This window comes from Triturus cristatus, chromosome 11, assembly GCF_964204655.1.
Source record: "Triturus cristatus chromosome 11, aTriCri1.1, whole genome shotgun sequence".
NCBI classification, from domain to species: domain Eukaryota; kingdom Metazoa; phylum Chordata; class Amphibia; order Caudata; family Salamandridae; genus Triturus; species Triturus cristatus.
In genome coordinates, this window is record NC_140594.1 from 947,251,621 (window position 1) to 947,274,587 (window position 22,967).

Sequence of the window (22,967 nt, forward strand, 5' to 3'; positions counted from 1 at the left end):
GCCGGCTAATATGAGATATTTTCTGGTGCTTGTGGATCATCTTTCTTGGTGGGTTGAAGTTGAGCCTATCAGTATTCCAAATTCTAAGAGTGTTATTAGTTGTTTGAATAAGATTTTTCTTAGAGAAGGTTATCCTGAAGAGATTTTGACAGATAATGGCATACAATTTGTTTCACAAGAAATGAATTTGTTTTTACACAACTGTGGCATTAAGCATATCAGAACTCCTCTTTATCATACTCAAAGCAATGGCAAAGCGGAACGATTTAACAGAGTTGTTGTGGAATGTGTACAGGCAGCTTTTAGGACTAAGTCTTGTGTTTCTCAAGCCTTAAAGGATTTAGTTTGATCTTACCACACTTCACCTCATGTTGCCACCCCTTTTAGTCCTTTTGAACTCATGAGGGGGAGAAAAGCTTCTACTCGGGTTTACCCGTTTTGGATGGTTAAGACTTTTTATCAAGGTTGTGATATGAAGTGTGCGTGGGAGGCAGCAAATAAGAAGTCTGTTGAAGTTGGGTCAAAGAATTGTGAGTCTACTGTCAGGAGAGAAAATCACAGGCTTAATGTAGGGGATTGGGTCAGAATAAAAAATCGGATCTCTGTTAGAAAATGCCTTTCCAAGTTTTTGGAATCTTAAAAGTTGTAGAAGTACGCAAGAATGCAGTGAAATTATCCAATGGGAACTGGTGGAACACTTCTCGTGTTGCTAGGGATTCATCCAAGGCGATTAACACTGACAAGTGTGTTTTCCAGGGGGGTGGTGTTCCTTCTGTTTCCTCCAGTTTGGATGGGCGTGAGAGAGCTAACAGGAAAAGCACTAGGGTTCGTGTCAGACCTAGTAAATTACATGATTATGTTTAATTGCTTCATTTCCTATACTCTTTGTGTTTACTAAAATGCCGAACATTTTTCTGTTCTGTATTATTTACCTTAATATTTTTCTTCAGACGAGGAGTTTTTATTTTTAGTGTTCTTTTATTAAAAAGGGGGAGGTGTGGTGATGCTGGCAGAGCCTTATGTGTGATGTTACCTGGAATGTTGACAGGTGCTTCTTGCCACGAGTGTTCCTTCTGTGGCTGTTGCTGCTTGTGCCGTAGATGCTGCCAGCCTGGATGGCTCTCTGTACCTACCAATAAATATCTTGGATGCAACCAACTCTAAACGGTGTCATTCGTATTCGCTTCAAGGTACTACGTCACAAATGGTGCGAATAAATCTTCTGCCTTACTACAAGTGCCATGGGGTATAATGCACTTATAATGAAGTAGAAGGCAACATTATTTTCAGCAGGGTACAGAACTTACACTTCATAACATCTTGTTTGCCAGCCCATATTTCTGTTATTTATTATGATCCTGCAACAACCTTCACTTTAAGTGCTTAGATAGACGAGTTCACTGAATTTCTTCTATATTTATAGTTAAATGTAAACAGATCCCAAACAAACTGTAACATTTCCATCTTTGTCCTTTCCAAGAAATCTGCTTTTAACAGTAGCACCACCAAACAACCAATTTTAGATTTACCTCCATTTATAATTAAGCTGTGCTTCATACAGAGATTTTCAAATGGATAGTAAAGTAATGACTGAAATCTCAGGCTTTTCTTGCTACAGCTTCATCCCCAAATAATAATTAGATTTGTCATGATATGCTTGCAGGTGCATATTCTGGGAAATCCTGTTCCATGACATTAAACAGAAGGGGTCTGCATGTGGCTGTCTGTATAAACCTTCTCTCCTGACAAAAGCTGTTTCAGGACCCCATTTCACATAATCTCTTGCTCCAGGAGGAGACAACATATCACTCCCATACAAATTAGAAATACGTCTGTTTGAGGAGCAGGTTATATTCAATATGCAGTGTGAAAGAATTGAGCCAGTCCTATGAAATACACTAAGAGCCAATTATGAAAGAGGTCAAAACAAAGATTAGGGTGATATCTCTTAGGTGCTTTGCTACACAATATTGGAAAAGGTCTGTTTTGTAAACATAATGAAGTCATTCATTCACTTTATTCGAAATTGATATGACCTGAACCCATTTTGTACAAGCATCTAATTCTGTTGCATGTTTTGTTGTGTATAGCTTTGCTTCTGATTTTGTTTTTCTTGGCTGATTTTTCTCTTGCTTCATTTCAACACTTATGGAGCTATTCACAAAGTGCATTTTGTAGTACATAAAGCAGTACTACAGTATTACTATCCACATACTACAAAATGCTATTCATAAACCCACAGCTGGAGGCATCTGCTTCTCCTATTATTTCAGTGCTGGGGTCTCTGCACATATAAGTATACATTTTAGTGGTATATGTGGGAGGAACCAGAGGGATTGGCTAGAAAATGGGCTATACTTACTGCTAAATGGGAGGGCTTTAGAGAAATTTAAAGAGTGGTTTAGGGAGGTGGTTGGGGAAGGAAATTCTAATACAAACACACACCCAGGCAAGAATAAAACCATTGCTTTTCACAAAGTACACTTCTTATGTTACTACATTGCTTAAGATAACAAAACAGGCTCAACTGTACTCTATCCGAGCCTTGGAGTATGTAACACACTCCACATGGACGAGCCTTGGAGTATGTAACACACTACACATGGGCACTCAAACAGAGACATAAAATAACCCTTCATAGAAACTAAGTATAAATGTATTAACTTATCTTGATATGCGTGAATGTGTGTGTGTCTGTGTTTAGGTGTGTATGTTAACAATGATGTGTGAATATTCGTTATTTAAATATTTGAAAATGTATCAAACTTAATTTTAAAAAATTCAATTAAACTTTTACACTTTAATAAAAAATTGTTTTGATAGATTCCGCACAACCTTTAGCACAATTGACTAAATATAAAAAAATTAAATTTCTAGTGAGTGGCAATTTTTTAAAGGTTATTATTTATAAATTAAAAAGATGTATTTTAATTAATTAATCAATTAACATCTATTTAGCTTGATGAGTTAATCTACTGTAAGATTTTAGTTAATTTATTCTAAGTTAATAATCAATATTTTAAACTAATTTACATCTACAACTTCAATATTTTTTCCAATACTTTCTCATAGTAAGATCTCTGCCAATGTGAAGGAGATCTCCACCTACTTGTGCACAGTTACTAGTAGCAACTGTACACATATAATCATGCCATATGAGCTATATCCCTTGATTTGAGAGGATTTAGACATGTCACCTGGGTGTAATTATATACTTGAAAATATCGATTAGCTAAAGAGTGTAGGTTTACACCTAGGTGGAGAAGTAGATGTACACGAGTAAATATGCACATGTATATTTGCCTTTGTGAATAAGCTCCTTATTGGCAGCAATAAAACATCTTTAAACACTTTGAAAATGCTCATTAAAAATAACAAGTAACCTATCAGACAAAGCTTCCCAGGCCCTTATATTAAAAAACAAAAACAAATAGGGAACACTTAAAAAATGTCACTGAGGACTACACTCTCGATTACCTCTCTCATTTGGCCCACCGCACTAAAACGGGGCCTTCTCTGGTTGCTTTTCCCTATTTTCCTTTGCCTGTTTTTCATAATCCGCACCTGAAGTTTGCTTCCAGCTGTGTCTTCTTGTATGTTGGAGAAAAATGCAGAGTCTCCAGTAATATTTTACAAAATAGACATGTTGGCTCTTGCCCTTACCTCTAAGGGAGATTTCACCCACAATCCAGTTCCATACAATCCTTCTCTACACACTTCCACATCTACTGGCCAGTGGAACCTGCTTATATCTTTTGTTCTTCCATATTTAAACATATAGGGTGGTTCGGAGCTCCATCCCAAGAAAGCTGTGGCTCTGCGACAGCCATCAGCTACTTCTTCAACAAACAGAAATTGTAGGCAATGATCAGTGTTTTGGATTTCTACCCGGGAAAACACCACAAATGATCTTTGACCTAAATAACCTGACCAGTAGTGAAATCATGTGAAGGTAATGAAAATGTACTAGTATCTTTGGGTATCCAAAAAGTTAAATGTTAAAAGTTTCAGTTTTCACCTCCCATTTTCACTCACTACCAATTATATGTAAGTCATATGCACTTCCCTATGCGCTTTCCCTTACTGACTGTAAATTGTTTGTCTTTCCAATCTCTTCAGCTGCAAAATCAATCACATCTAATTGGAAGGATGCTAATTTACTCTGGTTTCATGCTTGGTGGGACCGGATAATTTTACTTATACGTGGTTAGTTATCTTTATTATTGCCTGTCCCGATCGCTCCCATGCCTACAAATACCATAAGGTATACTCTTGACTCCCATATTAATAACCTGAATGCTCCATAATATATAGAATGTTTTGATTTATTTTCAATTTCAACTAGTAGCTCTTGCTGTTTTTTTCTTTTCTTTTTTTATACTAGTTTGTTGCTTTTCATATTTCTATACTTTTATGTAAGTTAATGATTTTTTTACTATATTATAATGATATCCCTCTTATACTTACAGTTATAGTACTTTATTCTGTATGTCTTTGCTGTTGTTGAATGCTACTCAATAAAATATTTTGAACTATCAAACAAGTTCAATACTGTACTGAAATTCAGATCTGTTTTGAGTAGTGACTGAAGAAGAGGCCTTTCTGATTTTGAAATCTAGTGTACCTTGACACCTTTGCGCTGTATTGTTGGTCAGTTCAGTAGATGGAATCAAAACATGGAGTATTTGAAAATTATTACTGAAACAATGGAACTCCAAAGTTTCTACTATGCGCCCATCAGGTAAGATGTTGGATGTACGAGACTTTTAAAAAACTCATGACTATAGAGATGAAACCATCTGGGCTTGCGACATATGGCTGAGGTCAGTGACCCACCCAGTACCAACAATGAAAAACCTAGAAGTGATAAAGAGTTGAGGACTGAAAATACTATCTCAAACTGATATCACCTCAAACATAATAGCTTCATCCTTGTATACCTCATTTATTTCCTTGCTTGTAGTGTTCTTTTCTGGAGTCAGCAGTATCATTGCTGGCAATGTCACTCCTACAGTGAGCTGAGAGGCTGAATCTGGACCACCCGTCAACACCATTATCAAAGTTCACTTGGTGTTGATAGAATTAAGGTTGATGGAAAATGTGGCTTCGGTGCTGAGAAGAATACAATACAGAATTCTATTTAAAGCCATGAACGTAGTACTGTGGGCCTGCTGTAATACTTGGATTAGGTTCCTGGCTGGGCAATTTTCAGCCCGTAGTCAACAATAATTTTGTGAACATTAGAAACTGGAGTCTTACAAGCACCAGAGCACAATAAGCAATAAAAGCCAAGAAAAGAGGCTCAACATGTTCTGTCTAGATAGCCCTTCTCTCATACCTCCCAATTTACAACATCAGGAGTATCAGTGGAAATACAGACAGGGTTGCAACCCAGTCTCCTTCCAGTAGAGCAGACTGATCTACAAACATTGCATGCCCAAACTTGAGAAAGCAGGTACACCAGAAAGGATCCTTAATTCTTAGCGCCTCCTAAGGCTTGTGTGTTGAACATTCTGGAGTTTATTTTAAATTACATCTGAGTGCATTGTGTTTAGAATGTGTTTCTGGTCAATTGTTACTCTTTGTTCCTTCCAAGACAAGTAGAGTTTTGTAGCACCAGGGCTCTACTGGGTAAACGTGTGCTGTGGTTTTAAAATAGGCCAAGCGTTTGGCTGCCCAGTCTGTGACACCCAGGGCTGCAATTCGAGCCAGGTGGCTGACACCTAGGGCTTTCCTTCCTAGTTAAGCAGATCATTTAAAACTTTCAGCTCAGGCATCCAGGTCTAGGCCTGGGAGGGCATAGAAAAGGGCCTAGGAACATAAACTTTGTCTCTGTACCTATAGACCATCAGGTAAGCAGCTACTCACCTCCACAGGGGATAACTTCTATCGGGCTCTAGGGGATTATCCTATTTCACTACAAATCTTCATATACAATAACAGTGTGAGGATTGCTGGTGCTGGAGCCTAGGGGACCATCACCTCTGGGCGCAGCCACCTGCTAGGCCTTAAGTGACTATCACTCCTAGCTACAGCCCACCTACTGGGCTTTAGGATCCTACCTGTTAGACCTGGCACCATTGGCGTGAGTCTCCCTTCCATTTTTTTGCTGTGTCTCCTCTGTTTTTGCTGGTTATAGATGCTCTGGGCGCTGTGCCACTGCCATTCAGTGCCACAGCGAGAATGCTCCCTTTGTAAAGATGACATATGAATTGGTACATCCATGATTGGCTTATTTGGTTTACCTGTTAGTCCCTAGTAGCGTGGCCTGTGTGTGCCCAGGGCTGGTAAACCGAATGCTGCTGGTGGGCCTGCAGCATTGGTTTGTGCCACCCACACGAGCAGCTTGTAAAGTGTGTCTCAGACCTGCCACTGCAGTGTCTGCGTGCAGTCCAGAACTGCCATCTTGGCTGTGAAGTGCACCCACTTCCCAGCCCCTAAACCTTCCCTTGGCATCTTGTAAGCCCCCCTTATAATAGGGCGCATTGTATGTGTAAGGTAGGACATGCCCTGATTTATGTAGCATGTCCTAGTAGTGAATTACACCCCATTTCGTTTTTCACTACTGTAAGGCTACCTGTTCTCCATAGGCCAGAATGGGAGGTCTGGGCTATTACATTCTATAGACCTAACTGACCCACAGAACATGGTAGAAAAACGAATCTAGTATGCCTGAGCTCAGAATATTAAAATACATCTTATAGTGAAGGTTATTTTTATATCCTGTGTTTGAAACTACCACTTTTACAGTATAGGTACTTTATTGCCTAAGCCTTCCAGTTTGCTCTGCTATGATGTGTATTGGCTGTCTGGTTTTGGAGGGACAGGGCAGGCTGAGTCAGACCTGGGTTGAATAGAGCGACCTGCCTTGGTGTGAGGGGAGGGGTAGCTCCTTTACTTGAATAGGACTGTGCCTGGCAAGGTGAACGCTGGCTCCACCTCCCACTGTGCGTCTGAGGCAGACCCCCTCTTTCTTAAAGGAAGGATGCAGCCTGATCAACAAAGTGCTCCAGGGCTGGGCAGAACTGGTTCTGGCTGGGTTCAGAGACTTGGGACCCCTAAGAACAAAGACTTTGGGGGTATAAATATTTGTGCACAAACCCCTACCAATTGTATTGCTCCTGGATAACAAGAAGAACCTCTGTCCGTGGGACTACGAGAATCTGCAGGAGAAGGACTGTCCTTGTGCTTGTGTGCTGTTTCTGGGACTCGCCTGCAGCGGTTACTACTGGACTTCAAGAAGAGGAAAAGAACTTTGATTGGACTTTTATTTTTGTGCTACAGCAATCACCCAAGGGCTAGGAGAGAGCTAGCCTCCTGCTGGAGTCTCAGGCACATCAGACTCCACCATCAGCCTCCTGTTTCCTCCCAGCGAGGATTACTATGTGCAGGTGAGGCTCCTGTGTGTCCAGGGCCTCTAGTTCTACTGCTGAGAAGAGAGCGCTAAAAATCGTTGCTAACCTCCGTTAGCGAGCCGCTGCAGCTGGTGAGCGTGAACAAAAATCGCCGCTCCGCTGTCGCCGAGTGCTCGCTAACCCCGAAGATCGTCGCAGCACCTGTCTGTGGGCCTGAAAACGCCCGCTATCCGAAGATCGTCGCAGCACCTGTCTGCGGGCCTGAAAACGCCCGCTATCTGGAAATCATCGCAACAGGATCATCGCAGCACGGACGCCGAGCGTTCGCCATTTTCCCCGCATCGAATCCGGATCGTCGCTTCCTCGCGGAGCGCCATCTTTGTCAACGCAGCAAGATCGCACACGCAACAGGCTCGGTGCATCATCCTCCCTTCGCGGCAAGGATTTCATCGCATCACCGGCTTAGCGTGAGGAAGTTTGTCGCTTTGTCCTACCCGCAACCCAGCGCATCATCCTCCCTTGCGGTAAGGATTCAACGCATCGCTGGTTAGCGTGAGGGAATTTCTTTTTGTTGCTTTGCTCCAGGAACCAGATACTTTGTGAGTAAAAGGGTCGCAGAGACCCCTGCCTTGAACTAAAAATCATTTTGCGCATCCTGAACTATTTTTCCTTGCAGCATTTCTAAAGTAATTATATTTTTATAGTATTGTGGATTTTTACTGTTATTGGTCTTGTGATTAAGTCTTTATAAAAATACCTATTTTTCATAACTACTTGAGTGGTGTCCATTTGTAGTGTTCCTCATTATATTACTGTGTATGGTCATAAATGCTTCACACACTGCCTCTGAGATAAGCCTAGCTGCTCGTGCTACGTTACCACAGGGTTGAGCAGGGGTTGTCAAAGGGTGTAGGCTGCTTACTCTGACTTAGGAAGAAGGGTCCCTACTTGGACAGTGGCCAGCCATTGCCAACTAGAGACCCCCATTTCTAACACTACCACTCTGGGTAGACATCACCAATATATTAACAAGGCAGAGAGCTACCCTAGGCACCTCTCACCCCCAGTTCCACAGGGAGTAGACAGTCTCCCTGAGTCATCAACACCCTGTTCAAATACAATGGTCAACCCACTCTACCTATAACCACAAGATGGAGGACAGTAACTATTCTTTATGACCGTCCTTGTGGTCTCAATCTTATTTAATCTGTGTCACCATAGGACACTATTTACCACTTAACTACCTGATGACTCATTTTCAATGAGCCACACATATAATGTATGAAAGAATTTGCAAAATCTCACTGGCTACTGGAGGGCACAGATACAGGCTATGCTAGCACACCTAACTAACCACTCAATACTAACCACTAGGCCAGGGCAGAGTTCACGGAGTAACTCCACAAAGTAACCTAAAAACCCCGCCACCGCAAAACGGCGTTCCGCAAGCGGTGGAGTGCGTTTGGTCATGCCATTCGCGTTGATTTTCAGAACCGGGTGTTTGTCCCCCACTGTAAAATCAGCGCAAAAGACACCATGTGCAGTGCAAGAGGGTTCCACTTCTTTTCTTGCCATTCTATCTGAGTGGCAGCTTTCTGAACGTGAACGGAACGTTTCTCAATGTGAGCAGTTGCAGCCATCTGCGACCACCAGCGTTGAGAAATCTGACCACCCGAGTTGAGAAATCTCGCCGGGAGGGGGATTTTCCTAGCTCGCCAACTTGACTTTGGAGAGCGCAAGGGAGGAAAGTGCAGAGTTTTTCAGAACTCCAAGTGCTCCGCGGAGTGTTGAAAACTCTGCAAACAGAGCAGAGTTCACTGCCCAGGCCTACTTACCATGCAGGTCTGTGAAGAATGATCTGCCACACATTGCTTGTCACAGGAGGACTATACCATAGTTCGCCTTGTAGGTTCAGTTTTGCCAAATAACCTGAACACCAACATCCTATTATGAAAAAAGGATGTTTACAACACTCTACATCTTGCCAAATCTCAATAACTGAGATCGCATAATGGTAGTTATATAAAGAAGAACTGCAATACAGTCTATCTGGGAAGATCTTGTACTCCCACTCACTCCTTCACACCTCTACCAGATCGCTAAGATCACAGATTGGACAACCTCCTGCCAGAACCAGCATAGGAAATCGGATTGATAACACAAAGAAAAATTACCAACATGATAAAGGGAGCAGCATAGATTGTCAGTTCCCCTAACAAACCATAAACTATAAAAATGCATGTCTCTCTCACATACTTACTCTATTGCACTGCCAAGCGCTACATCCCATTAACAATAACCACAATTCAGTGGTCATCACACAAGGCATGGAATCATGTTCCTTGTAAGCTCAAAACAAACACAACACACTTCTAACAACACCTATATAGTTTAGAGTAGTGAGGGCACGCATGAGCGTGATTTGCAATCTCTCATCTGATGGATTTTTTTTAAGATGATAGACACAAAGGGAGTTAACAATAATAAAGCAATTCAAATTTCGTAAAGGCCATTTGGCCCCACAATCAGGACCATGAATTGAAGATAAGTAGTTTTATTACTAATAGATAATCAAATCGGTATATATGCATGTCAAGGCAATATTAAAGAGATATAGAATTACAGCTGGCAAGCTGAAATATCACAACTGGTTCAGTTTCAGTATATTCAGATATGAAATAACCACAGGCACAGCAATACAAAAACTGAGACATAGAAATAGGTGTTTCTTAAAGAAAATTTGATTCTCTCTCATAAACATGAATATGTTCTAAAGTAATCTAATCAAGCTCTAAACTTAGAATAAAGATGGTTTGTAGAATAAGGACTCAAGGAAATGTGGAAATTCGAGAAGGTGTCAGCATAGTATAGACCCAAGTAGAAGACTTTAAGGATTGAAATAAACGTTTAGCATAAAGCTTCACACTTGCAAGAATAAAGGAAGCAGTGAGGTCTATACCCCTCAAAGTCTAAGGAAATCTGCCTTAACTCCTAAGAGTGTGGGCACAGCAATCGTATCTCTTCCCACCGCTGCAGTGAGCAATCATCTCCATCCTCATGTTGTGCATTTGCAACATTACCCGACTTTCCCATTCCACAGAACTTGGACAGTTGCCGCAACCTTGCACATCCCTCCATTCCTGATACACAATGAATGGGAGGCTAAATCTGCTCATTAGGTCTTCACATTTCTTGCCAACATTTCTCTTCTCAGACCTTACTATCAAGGAACCAATACAGACAACAATACTCCTTTTCTCTAGCTAATGAAACCTTCAAGATGCCCCTGCAAAGGAAAGGAACAGCCAGGCAGAGCAAAAAACATTTCAGAATTAAGTTTAGTTGTGCTAACTTTAACTAAGCATTTAATGTGCACTTCAAATACATGGTTATACTTGTGCACATATAACTCAAGAAGAAATACTAAGTGAGTTAAAGCGTACATGTTTATACTTTCAAATATGACTTTCAAAATATATGCAAATGAAACTTAAGGCATAAATGCAACGTTAATACAAAATACATGTCTTCATGTTAAACTGAACATTAGTACACACGTTTATAAAACATCAGTTTTGCAGTAGTTAAATTGTGTTAATGCGTTAATATGTTTGCACACATTAACAGTAGATAGAATCTCCAATGGGAATTCCAAATTGCGCATTTCAAGGTGTACGTGATGGAGTCTAAATTGTGCTCCTCCAGTGGTATCGGTGTGGATAAGAGCTGCAGGGCCCCACACAGTGGCACTAAGTGCTATGGAAATGCTACAATACAATTCACTATCTCAGATGCAAAAGTTGTTATTTCTTTGTACAGTGTTTCATCATTAGACTGCAAGTTATATCAAAAAGCTTCTTCGCATTATCTTCCTAAAACCATGCATGAAAAATTGCCATTGGCTTAAAATTATGGATTGTTGTTTTCTCCTTTCTTTTATGAAATGATCTTCTCTTTACTTTCCATTCTATGCATGCCTCCTCTCTCTAGTATATCCCACTTTATTTTGCATAACTGTCTGTCTTATTCTTTATTATTGAATTTCTGCAACTTAGATCACAATGTCTCCTTCTTAGAAGCCATATCCCTGCAGCCTAATACCTAATCTTTCTATGTTATCTATTCAGCCAACCAACCATCTGCATGAACTCACATACTTCCCACTATTGATTGAACCGAGCTCCTGTATTTAAACTACCCCAAAACTAGAGTAAATGTATGGAATGGTTTCCTTGAGAGCACAAAACTAATCCCAGTAACCAATGACCACTGGATTAGCCATTAACCTAGGGTTCTGGAGTAGTGTTCTAATCACCACAAAGCATTTCAACACATTATCAGGGGCACTAAATGCTATATGAATGCAAACACAATATTAGCAACTCACCTGCCTCAATCCCAATGATTACTCTCAAGCCTCGTACATACACCTTCCAAGGGGTTTTCACCATCAAACACCCCTTGCTCTCTCCTCCTCCTTGGTGCTACAAACATGTGCATGCCTTCGTGAAATCTGCCGTCCAAGACATAAAAGATATAACAATATCAGTAGCAGGGTAAGTCTTCCACACACCCACATAACAAGTGCAATGGGCAATAGCATAGCAGAATGCTAAGTGCTAATAGAAGCAGCACACCTTCGCACACACAGAAAGTTTCAGGATGTGCAGCACCCGTGCAAGCATCTTTCACATGCACAGAACAATTACAAAAAAGCTATATGCTGAGCAAGCACAGGAGCACACTCAAAACAGAAACCACATTTACAAAAGCTACCCCTTGCACAGAGAAGAACTAAAGCACCTTCAGTGGTGTACATGTCTCCATTAAGTACCCAGTTTGGATCAAGGTAGCAGAAGCAGGTAGCAGTAGTGCAAGCTGTTTTGTTTGTGAGTGTCTTGGTGCTTTCATATAACATGGAAATCATCCTATCATATGTTATCATAGTAAATAACAGTACAGTAGGGTGCAGCAGGAAAATCATACTGGTTGGAAGGTACGGCAAATGTGTGTATGCTAGTGACATAAGATGCTTCCTGAACCTCATAATTTTGTATTCCACAATGTCGTAGTCAGCCTTTCATTCTTCAGATGTTTGTAAGTGAGTGCTCTCAAGTGATCTAATATTATTCCTCGGTTTGCACCAATACAAATGCTAAAACTGCAATATTAAGCACCTTATGGTTGACACGTAATTATATAGGTGGTAGAAAAGGGTCGGGCATTACACACATTTAGGGCACTTCTCAAATGTATCTTACACTTGTGAGTAATTTACATGTGTAAGTTTACCCTTACACTTTTGAGTAACTTTTGTGCTTTTGGCTATTCACAAATGTGAGTTTACAGCTAAGCAAAAATGAAGACTTTCATATCTCCACCCCCTGAAATAGGCGGTGGAAGCAAATTTTTTAGTACAAGTTAATAATGCAAACACTGCAAAAATAGAAACAGTAGATACATCAATTCCTATAGGGTTTTAAATTAAGTCCCTACCATCTTTACTTTCTATGGGAGGATGTTGCAGCCCAGTGGTTGGTCATGTGTAATGCTGAGCTGGATTAATTTACTACTGTTCTGGGTGAATTTTTGGCTGTGGTAACTTTACAAGTGCAATTTGTGAAAAGAAATGGGACTACTCTTTTGTGGGTCAGTGCAGGTCCCTCTTTAAACCCCTCTATAATCCTACCTAAACAGTGCACTACTCCTCGGTAAAATCATCCTGTCTAGTAGTAAGTATGCCCCTTTTTGTAGGTACTCCACCTAACCCCTCCCACATTTACCTCCTAGTAGTACACTTACATGAGTGGGGATCTCCCAGTAGGAAAGCGGTGGAGGTGGTGATTTACACTTCAAGGTTTGTGAATAGCATTTTGCAGTGCTTAGGTAGTACTACAAAATGTACTACAAAATGCAGTTTGTGAAGAAGTCCGAATGTCTCTGTCCCACACCTATTGTGCATTGTAATGCAGCCCCTCCATGTCTGACTGCCTGATGCCGTTATTTAGCATTTCTTACCTTTTTTGCCTGCCCTCATAAATTAGGAGTTGTTTCATTATATTTTGATTGGATGCATAGACTTCACTTCCTCGAGCTAGTTTCCAGAGAGTTGTCCAATCAGAGGCATCAGGTACTCACTGTCACTAGCCAGTTTGTTGTAAGGTGACTGTGTCTGCCTCTAAATTCCCATTGAGGCATGTTCTCTTCTACACTTTCTGAGTTTTTGCCACCACCTCACGTTTGATGTCCGTACATAACTAAGGGAGTTGTGTTACTGGGTGCCCACCTATCACATGACTATCACTGGAACCCTTGAGGCACCACATTTGCCCTGTCTTAGCCTCAGTGCTTATTTTGAGCCTGGTTGTTGCCATGGGGCCAATGGCACTTCTTTTTGGGGATCGGTTCTTATTTTCCTCATCACACAGTTAACGAAGGCAAGAGAGGGAACACTCACAAAGGGGAACGAAGGCGGAAGAGAAGGACAGAAGAATCATTATGAAAGGAAAAAGCAGGAACCTTCAAGAGCGTGGTAAAGAGGCAAGGAGAGTCTGTTAGTGGAATAAAGAGGCATCAGTTGGATTCCAGACAATGCAACCTCGGTATTTATTTAGTCGTGTCAGCCACAGGCTTCTGAGGAGAGCTTTGGGCACCGGCACTCATTCTTTGACAAATTAAGCACTGCTAGCCTGGGACTATGATTGCCAAACCCACTGTCCATGTGACAGCATAGGACACGTGCCATGCAGAAATTCGATTCTTAATTTGTTCTGTATCTTTAAAAATGCATGAAGATTAAAAAATGTACATTTTTGTGGAAATAACACAAGTCTGAATCCGTTGATGGAGCAAGTACTGCTCTGAAGAGCTTTGGGCACCTCGAACCTGTAATGCTTGTCTTACGGCCCCGCTATTCTACTTTAATCATAATGATGAGCCAGATGCCAAGTGTTTTTTTTGTAAGCTTTGTATATTGGTTGCACGGCTCACAGGTGCCTAATGAGGCATGGCACGCACCTCATCAATATTGAAAAGGAAAAGGATATCCCTTGCAAATATAATGTAAGGCTAGAACCAGACGCAGCCTGACATCATTTTCTGAATATCACCTTTGAAATTTTAATCCAAACTGCTGTGTTGTTTTTGTAGAATTGTAGGCATTGACAGTTAACAAATAAGGTGGTAAGCATCACATTGTAGGCTTATTTTTCTTCCTGCTGCTGCACCACAAAATCCTACTATCTAGCTCAACCTGTGCTCTAAACACACTTTCACTACTTTTCCTTGTCAATCACGTGTCCTTTTTATTCCAGATATTATTGTTTTACCGAAGGGGAAACAACCTTTACAATGCGGGCTGAGCCAAGCATATAATTTACCCGCAAGTATAAAAACACTTGCCAGAACCACGTGTGGTTAAGGCAGACAGCGGTCTAGTGCCCGGATGGGCGGGGACAGGAACAGGAAGCCTAGGAACATGAGGTTCTGGAGGCAAACAGGTACGTTGGACTGGGGCCAGGTTTGGGGGTAGTTTTTAGTGGTGGGGTTGGTTTTAGGGAATGGGGTGGGGCAGGGGTGGGGTAGTTTTTTGAAGGGGCAGTGTTTTAGGGCTCAGTGCGGGGAGAAGGGGCTCGGTATTTTTAAGTGCTGGGGCCGGGGTGGGGTGCAGTTTTAGGGCTTAGGGTAGGGGGGTCGAGGTAGTCTTTTTAAAAGGGTTCTGGATTTTAGGGCTCAGAGTGGGGGGATCGGGGTAGTTTTAAGGGCAGGGCGGGGGTACCTTTTAGGCCTCAGGGGGGGAGGGGCTAGGGGCTATGGCCTGGGTACTTTTTGGTAGGGGCATGGTTTTAGGCCTCATGGTGGGTGGAGGGGAAGGGATAGTTTCAAGGGCAGGGCGAGGACGGTTTAGGGCTCAGTGCGGGGGGCTGAGGTATGGGTATAGGATTTTAGGGCTTAGGGTGGGGAGGGGTGGTCAGGTTGTGGTAATTTACCATGGATGTCCCTTTAGCAAACATGCCCTTACAACAAAATTCATTGTAAAGGCATGCGTGGTAATGGCATGTGTGGTAAAGGAATGCGTGTTTACGACGCATTCGATTTTGCAACCACGTTGTAGAGGTACACGTGGTTCCGCCATGCATGCTTCTGTCATACAACCTTTACTGAAGAGATGCCTGCTGTGTAAAATGTACATATCCGTGTCTAACGCTGATACTCACTCTGAATCTAGAGCTCACTTTACATAAGAAATGGACCAGGATAGATAGCTGCATTTCAAATGATTTATCATATATCATAGTGATAGCAAATCTGTTGTTCTTGTTACCTTCGAGTTTCCAATTTGAATCCTTTTTTGTTTTGCAAATAACTTTAGTGCAATTTCACAAATTCGCAGGACATTCCCCCCAAAAAGTTGATCTATTTTAGGTTGAGCATGGCAAGCTTCATGCAGACCTACATGGGGAGTGGTAATTAAAATGCGGCGGGATAAAAAAAGTGGTTTTCCATTTCAGCTTTGCTCTCTGCTGCAGAAAAAGGGCTAAATAAACTTGGTATGAAACTAGACCTGTACTCAGCAGAGTACCCTCCCTTGGTTTGGTGTAAATCCATTTAGTAGTCTTCGAGAAATTACTGTTATAAAAAATTGTACAGTGGGTTTCACAGAGTTAACATTTAGAGGTATTTGGATTGTGAGGGCCTGATTCACAAAGGTAACTTACACTTTTGTGTAAGTTTACTACTTTTCGATATTCACAAACTGCTCCTTTTTAGTAACTTTAACTTACACTTTTGCAGTGATGTACACTTTTGTAGTAAGCCCAGCACTAACCATGGACAACCACTGCTATTGGAACACCCTTAGGGGCTTAAAATAAAATTCCACAGAAAATATTGTTCAATTAAATTATTAAAAATAATTAATGAAATAAATAAATATAAATTAATGTAATATAATATACATACACAATATATATTAATACAAATGTATTATTTAATTATAAAATAGTACACATTTATTATTTATTTATAAAATAATTAATAAAAAAATATATACGGTTAGTTTGCCCGCACTTCTTTTAAATCGCTCTGGGTCTTTTAAAATTGAACTTTTCCTTGTTCTATGCATATTTTAAAAAAACTGAATTTGTTCCTTGTATCCATATTTAAAAAATTGAAGCTGTACTGTGGGGGAATACACTACTTCTTCGGTCCATTTGTTACGGGGGCATTGCGTCAGCATTTAAAGCATTCGCTTGTGTTAATTTGATCACCTTGGCAGGTTTTTTTGCCACATTTGGAGGAGAATTGCGCATTGCCAGATATCATCCTGCCAAATACTTGCACTCGGTCTCTTTAGCTTTGCTTGGAAGCATATCGCACTTTTTCAGACGACACTTCTACAATTCCTTGGAGGGTAGCAGAGCCGCCATTTCCTTTAGGTGCGCTCTTTTCTTTTCTGAGGCCAGACACTATGTCAGTTAACCGATGCTGTGGACCTGCAGCGATTAGCTTGCCCGCACTTCTTTTAAATCGCTCTGTGTCTTTTAAAAAAATGGAACTGTTCCTTATGTTATGCATATTTGTAAAAAACTAAATTTGTTCCTTTTTGTATGCATATTTCAAAAATTGAATCTGTACTGTTGGGGGATACGCTGCTACTTCAGGCCACATGTTACAAGTGCATTGCGTCAGCATTTACTTCCGTTCGCTTTTGTTAATTTGAGCGCTGTGGCAGTTGTTTGCTCATCTGGGGAGAAGGGGGTCTTGGGGAGCAGCCGAGCGTAGGGAGGTCTGTCCCTGGGATGTTTGGGAATGGGAGCGGCTAAGGCGTCTGCTCCGCCCCCTTTGGGCTTATTGGGCTGGTTGGGCTATTTTACAGCCCAAGGGATATTTATGTCGCCATTTTGGCATAACCAGCCACCATTTTGTGGTGTTCACGGTGGCTGGTCGTAGGCAGAACATAGTTTGTTCCTGATTTTAGTTAGTGAGGGTTTTTTTGCTTTCCCTTTCTTGTCACGGCACCCTCACGTTGGCCGTGCCTGTCCGTCACTGCTTCTTTTACAGTCGGGCGACCTGTCATTTGCTGGGTGTCGATGAGGGCGGGAGAATACCATAGGGAGGAGAACCTCGTCGCTGCGGCAGCTTGCGTGTGATGCGGGAGAACTCCACAGGGAGGAGAGCCTCGTCACTGCGGCGACTTGCGTGACCATCGTCGGTACTCCACCACAGGTTAGAATCGGGTTGCTCTCGTCTTCGGAGAGCGAACCTGATGCGGGTATTTTGGCACAGGCCCCCCCTGTTGCCCGCATGCCCCCTTTTTAGGAGCGTATGAAGGTGTTTGAGGCCTTGGGGTATGGGGGGAGGGGAGAGAATTTCCCGGGCAAGGGTAGAGGGGGAGCAGCCTTTTTCGGGCTCCCAGAGGCGCATCTGAAGACAAATTTTGTGCCGGGGCTACGAAAATTTCGGGGGGTGTTTGATTCTTCCATCACCATACAGCGTTTAGAGGCAGTGGTTCTAAGAAGGGGTGAAAAGCAACAATGCCTCCTTACAAGTAGATGGTCTTTTTGGGACCAGTGCAGTAGTGGGGTTTGGCTGTGCTTGGCCCCGGGCAGCTGCCTCTGCCCAGGCTGACACCCTTGACGGAGTGGGGGCGGGACCCCTTTGAACCCAAGTTTCACGCTTGATTCTGCCCCCACTCTTCCTTTTCAGATTTAATCTCGGTGAGCTACAGCAAGCAGAGGTTGGGGCCTTTCGGGGTGGGGGGCTGAAGATTCTCTGCCCCTTTTTCTTTAATTTCCTGGCTGGCAGAGATGTGGCCATGGTGATGTGTCGGCATGTCACGCATATCTCATTACTCAGGGCATTACAACATATCATGTAAGGGGGTCAGCTCCCTAGCTTTTCCTCGGAGCGGAGTGGCATTTCCTCGCCCACTCCCGGGGCACTTACCTGGATGCCCCTTTTGGAGGGTTAGTTAGGTAACAGTAGGTCCGGGTACATTGGGATTGTTCTGGGAGCAGCACGATACCAGGATGGCATAGGGAAGAGGAAGTAGGCATATAATTAGCGCGAGCGCGAAGGGAAGTTTAAGGTATTTTAGGAGGGGGGTAGGTTTTTCCGAATGGTAGGCCGGGAAAGGGACAGATCGAGATTCAGGCAGAGACCAGCACACCGGAGCACATATTTGCAGCGGGATCACTTCTGCAGCTTTCCCGACACGGGAGGGCACTGTACGGTTCCATTACCCCGTGGTGAAGAGAAGGCTGGGCACAGTACGGCCAGGCTGGTGCGTCAGGGGACCACAAGATCACAGCCCCATGTAGGCCCCGTACAGCTTCGGCGGTGCACCAGGACAAGGGGGACAGTACTCCTCCTGGCGGACATCAACTCGGAAAGCAGCTTTTAGGGTATGGTACGGCTGGAAGGTTGTGGACCACAAGATCACTGCCCCACATAGGCCCTGTACGGCTTCAGCAGTGCACCAGGCCAAGGGGGCAGTACTCCCCCTGGCAGAAAATGACTCGGAAAGCAGCTTATAGGGTATGGTACGGCCAGAAGGTTATGGTATGGTTTTTCAATGTAGGCACAAGGGTATACGGATAAAGGTGGAGCACTTTGGAGGGAGTTATGGCACAAATGGTAAGTGGTGTGCCGTTTTGGGTCACAGGTTCAAAAGATAAGCGTTCGGTTCCTGTTGTTGCTGTCAATATATTATAAGGATGTGCAGTTAAGCACAAGGGTAGGCGGAAAATGCTGCCGCACATGGAGTCGGATACATGGAATATCACAACCCAACCCCAGGGAGTGTTAAGTTGAAGATAATTTGGTGGAGGTACTGAAGTGGGGTGGGGGGATCTCACCAATTTGTTCATGACATTTTCCAGGTTCATTCAGCAGGCAAGCGGCAACAGAAAGGACAGTGGCATCAGGACAGCAGAGGAGAACCCAACAGGAGGAGAACAAAAGGATACAAAGGGCGGGCTCCAGAATGGACACCGGTTCTAGCACCAGGTAAAAATGCAGCAGCATAATTTGGGTGTCGGGTGTAATTGAGGGAGGAGCTTCAGCACGAGAGTTCAAGATGGGGTTAAGGTATGAGGGTAGGAGAATGCTGAGCTGGGGACCATTGGTAATGGAGCAGGGTTTTTACTTTAAAACCGAATACCTGTTTCATTTTCGCATGTTATAACTAAAAGTACTACTGATTAATTATTAATTATTAAAAGTTTGTCAAATGTTGTCTAACCAACCTTATTAACAAAAGAATTACACGTGGGAATGCTATTGCATGGCTAAAATAATAAGTGAACTAAGTTGGTGAGCAAACTGACAGAAATCGATGTTACTTATGTGATGTTATTGTGTTTGCGCTTATAATTAATATGCATTAATGGCTTTTGATGTTGCAAATGGCTAGATAAATACAAACACATAAGGGTATTAGCAGGGGAATAACACTGTTTAATCATTTCCGTGCAGTAATTTTGTTTTATGTCTTATTTAATTTAAGTTGGCCAATGTGGCCTACCACAAAATGGCTACCACCCACAGCCTGCATTTGAGTTGATGGAAACTTTTGCAAGGAAGCTTCGCGCTGCCTGTGACCTTGCCCACTCGACAAAACTGAAAAGCCATGATCATGACGACAAATCCAGGATGGTTGCCAAGAACCCCTGAACATGAAAATTGTTGCGAAAATGAAAACTGAACTTATGAACTGTTGATCCCACCATTGGGATACAAATTATCTTATAAAACATCCGTAGATGTATCGAATTAGTCATGGACATTCAATTTTTCTATTCATTATTTGGGACAATCTATGTGTGAGAAAATCTCGCACAATATCGCAAATGTACCAAGATGACATTATTTCCGCCATTCATCCGTTCTGAACAAAGAATTGTAACTTTATAGAATGTACATTTTGGTATAAATATTAGTAGGCTAGAGAGGTCTAGCGCCACTTCTTCCCGAACTGATGATCCGAGGTCCCTATGCTGACGGAGAGGACGGTGACTCTACAAGACGGCAGGAAACTCTAATTCTTCTACAGAGGACCGGTTCTGACTTAGGATCTGACATTTAGACAGAATAGGTAAATATGAGAGAAATGAATTTGCATTTAATTGGCTTTTCTTACAATTTTAGATAAACAAATAATTCTGTTTGAATCTCTGTGTCGGGTGATTATTTCTGGTCATGTTTATTGAATTTATTTGTGTATTCTTTGAAATATTTCGCTAGATTTAAAAGCAACTAAGTAGATGCCATTGACCTCAAAGTACAGGCAGATTGGATAGGTATTAAAAGGTGTGTTTCCCCTTATACATAGCACGGATAAGAGTGGTAGGATGAATGTTGGTGAAATGGGCCCCACCAGCGTGTGATGTGTGTATGCGTGTGTGACTGTGAGATCACTCAGTCCGTGGAAGTAGAGGGGATTCAGAAGCTCCGATCTGCACCAGTTTCTTGGTAGCAGACTGATGGTTTACTATTGTCTTGGTCTGGTGAAATTGCGTGTATATAGGCTTGTTGATTATTGATTGAAATTTGTACTAACACTATATGTTGGAGTTGTGTTGAGTTTTATGTATTGTGAACGGCTTCTGGGACGTAGGGAGTCGGTGACAGTTCCGTAGTAGAGCAGAGGGAGTGTTGCTCTCGGAAAAAGGCGGGATTGTTGGCCCTGTATGCAGACAGGGGAAAACGTGTGACAATTGAAGTTGCGCGTCGCATTGTCTGGGTTCGAAGAGGTAGCATCGCCGTGTGTTGCCATTAGAAACGTATTTTCGGTGTGGGAGAGGTGTGTATGATAGCGAAGGTTATCTGTGAAGCTCTGGTATTAGGTCTCAGGGATCCGTATGGCATTCCGTTAAAGCTTACCACTAGAGAGGTAATAGGTATTCTCGGAGCTTGTTAGAAGGACAGGGCAGAGGTAAGCGCTGCTTTGTTAACGTGTGATATAATTCTGTAGTAGGACAGACTGTTCGCTGTTCTCGGGAAAGACAGAATTCTGTGTGAATGAACTACATTTTCTGGTATGAAAGTGCGTGAATGAGAAGGCATTCTGGTTAATTGTGAAACTCTTAGGAACATTCCGGAGAAAACAGTTAATTGGTGCTTGTTAGAAGGGTAAAGTAGAGGGATGTGCTACTTTATCAACGGAAGTAACGATTCTGTAGTAGGGCAGAGGTAAGCGCTGCTCTCGGGAAAGGCAGAATTCTCGTGGGAAAGGTCTTTTGCTGTTCTGTGGCTAGCGAAGCAGACAATGGAGATGTTTGTATGTTGTAACTAACAGACTCGTAGAAGTTGAAACAAAGTCTACCGAGTAGTCTTGTAAAGGAGGGGTAGACGAGAAGGACAGGAGACAGGAGCAGAAGCGACTGCAGCGACTGCTGACGTCAGGGAAACTGCGCTGTGATTGGACAGTGGGTTAGAACAGTGGAAGTACGGTGATTGGTGTGCTAGTATACGCCGCGCTAGGATTGGGAGACATACAGGGTGACGTAGACGCTCCAGGATTGGTGCGTTGGTGTGAGTCGCGCTGGGATTCGCAGACTGTGTCAGTGACGTAGACGATCCAGGATTGGTGCGTTAGTGTGAGTCGCGCTGGGATTCGCGGACTGAGTCAGTGACATAGACGCTCCAGGATTGGTGCGTTAGTGTGAGTCGCGCTGCAATTGGACAGGAGATCGTACAGCTGTAGAAAGGACAAGCAGCTTGGGAAAAATAAGAAAATGTACTACCACGCTGAGGAAAAGAAAAAAAAATCCTTGCTTAGTAAAGTAAAGAACTGGTTCGACAAGGATAAAGATATTGTGACTAGGGAAGGACAGTTATTGCCCCCGATAAGAACCCCGGCATCCTTGATGGTTGCAAAGTATGGGTATCATACCTGTATTTGGTTGGATAACTGGGTGAAGTATACAAGGGAAGATGGGGTTTTAGCTTTTCCGGAACATGGCTCATTTAATCTGGCCATACTGAGGAATTTACGGGAACGGATGATGAATCTAGAGCCTCGGCCTATGCCGACGCAGTTCGAGGCATTGACTGAATGGGAAGATGAAATGCATGAACGAGAAAAGCAGAGGGGTGGGGGTAGTTACAGGTACATGTTTGGGCGAAAGTATGATCGCGAAACCCATCATGACCGAATGAGAAGGTGGCGTGATGCCAGTATGACCGAGGGATTATATCCTGTTAGAACGGCAGAGGAATCAGGAGGGAGGAAATGTACAGAAAAAGAACATAATATAGAACCCAGGAGATATGGGGCAAACGAGTCTGATGATGATGTCTTGGAGGACATGCTCTATAAAAGACCACCTCCGTATAGACGAGAACCAGAGGTAGAAACAGTAGTGACCCCGATGAGAGACACCTTGCGGATTATTAAGACAGAGGGTACCACCCCTGGGTTGAAAAGCAGTTGTTCTCTGGCGGAAAGAGAAAGAGAGAGAGATAGAGAAAGAGATAGAGAGAGAGAAAGAGAGAGAGAGAGAGAGAGAGAGAGAAAGAGAGATAGAAAAGGAGAATGAACTTGAGGATGAAAAGACCAGAGAACTAGCAAGAACTACCTTTGAACTGACAAAGAAAATCAGAGAACTA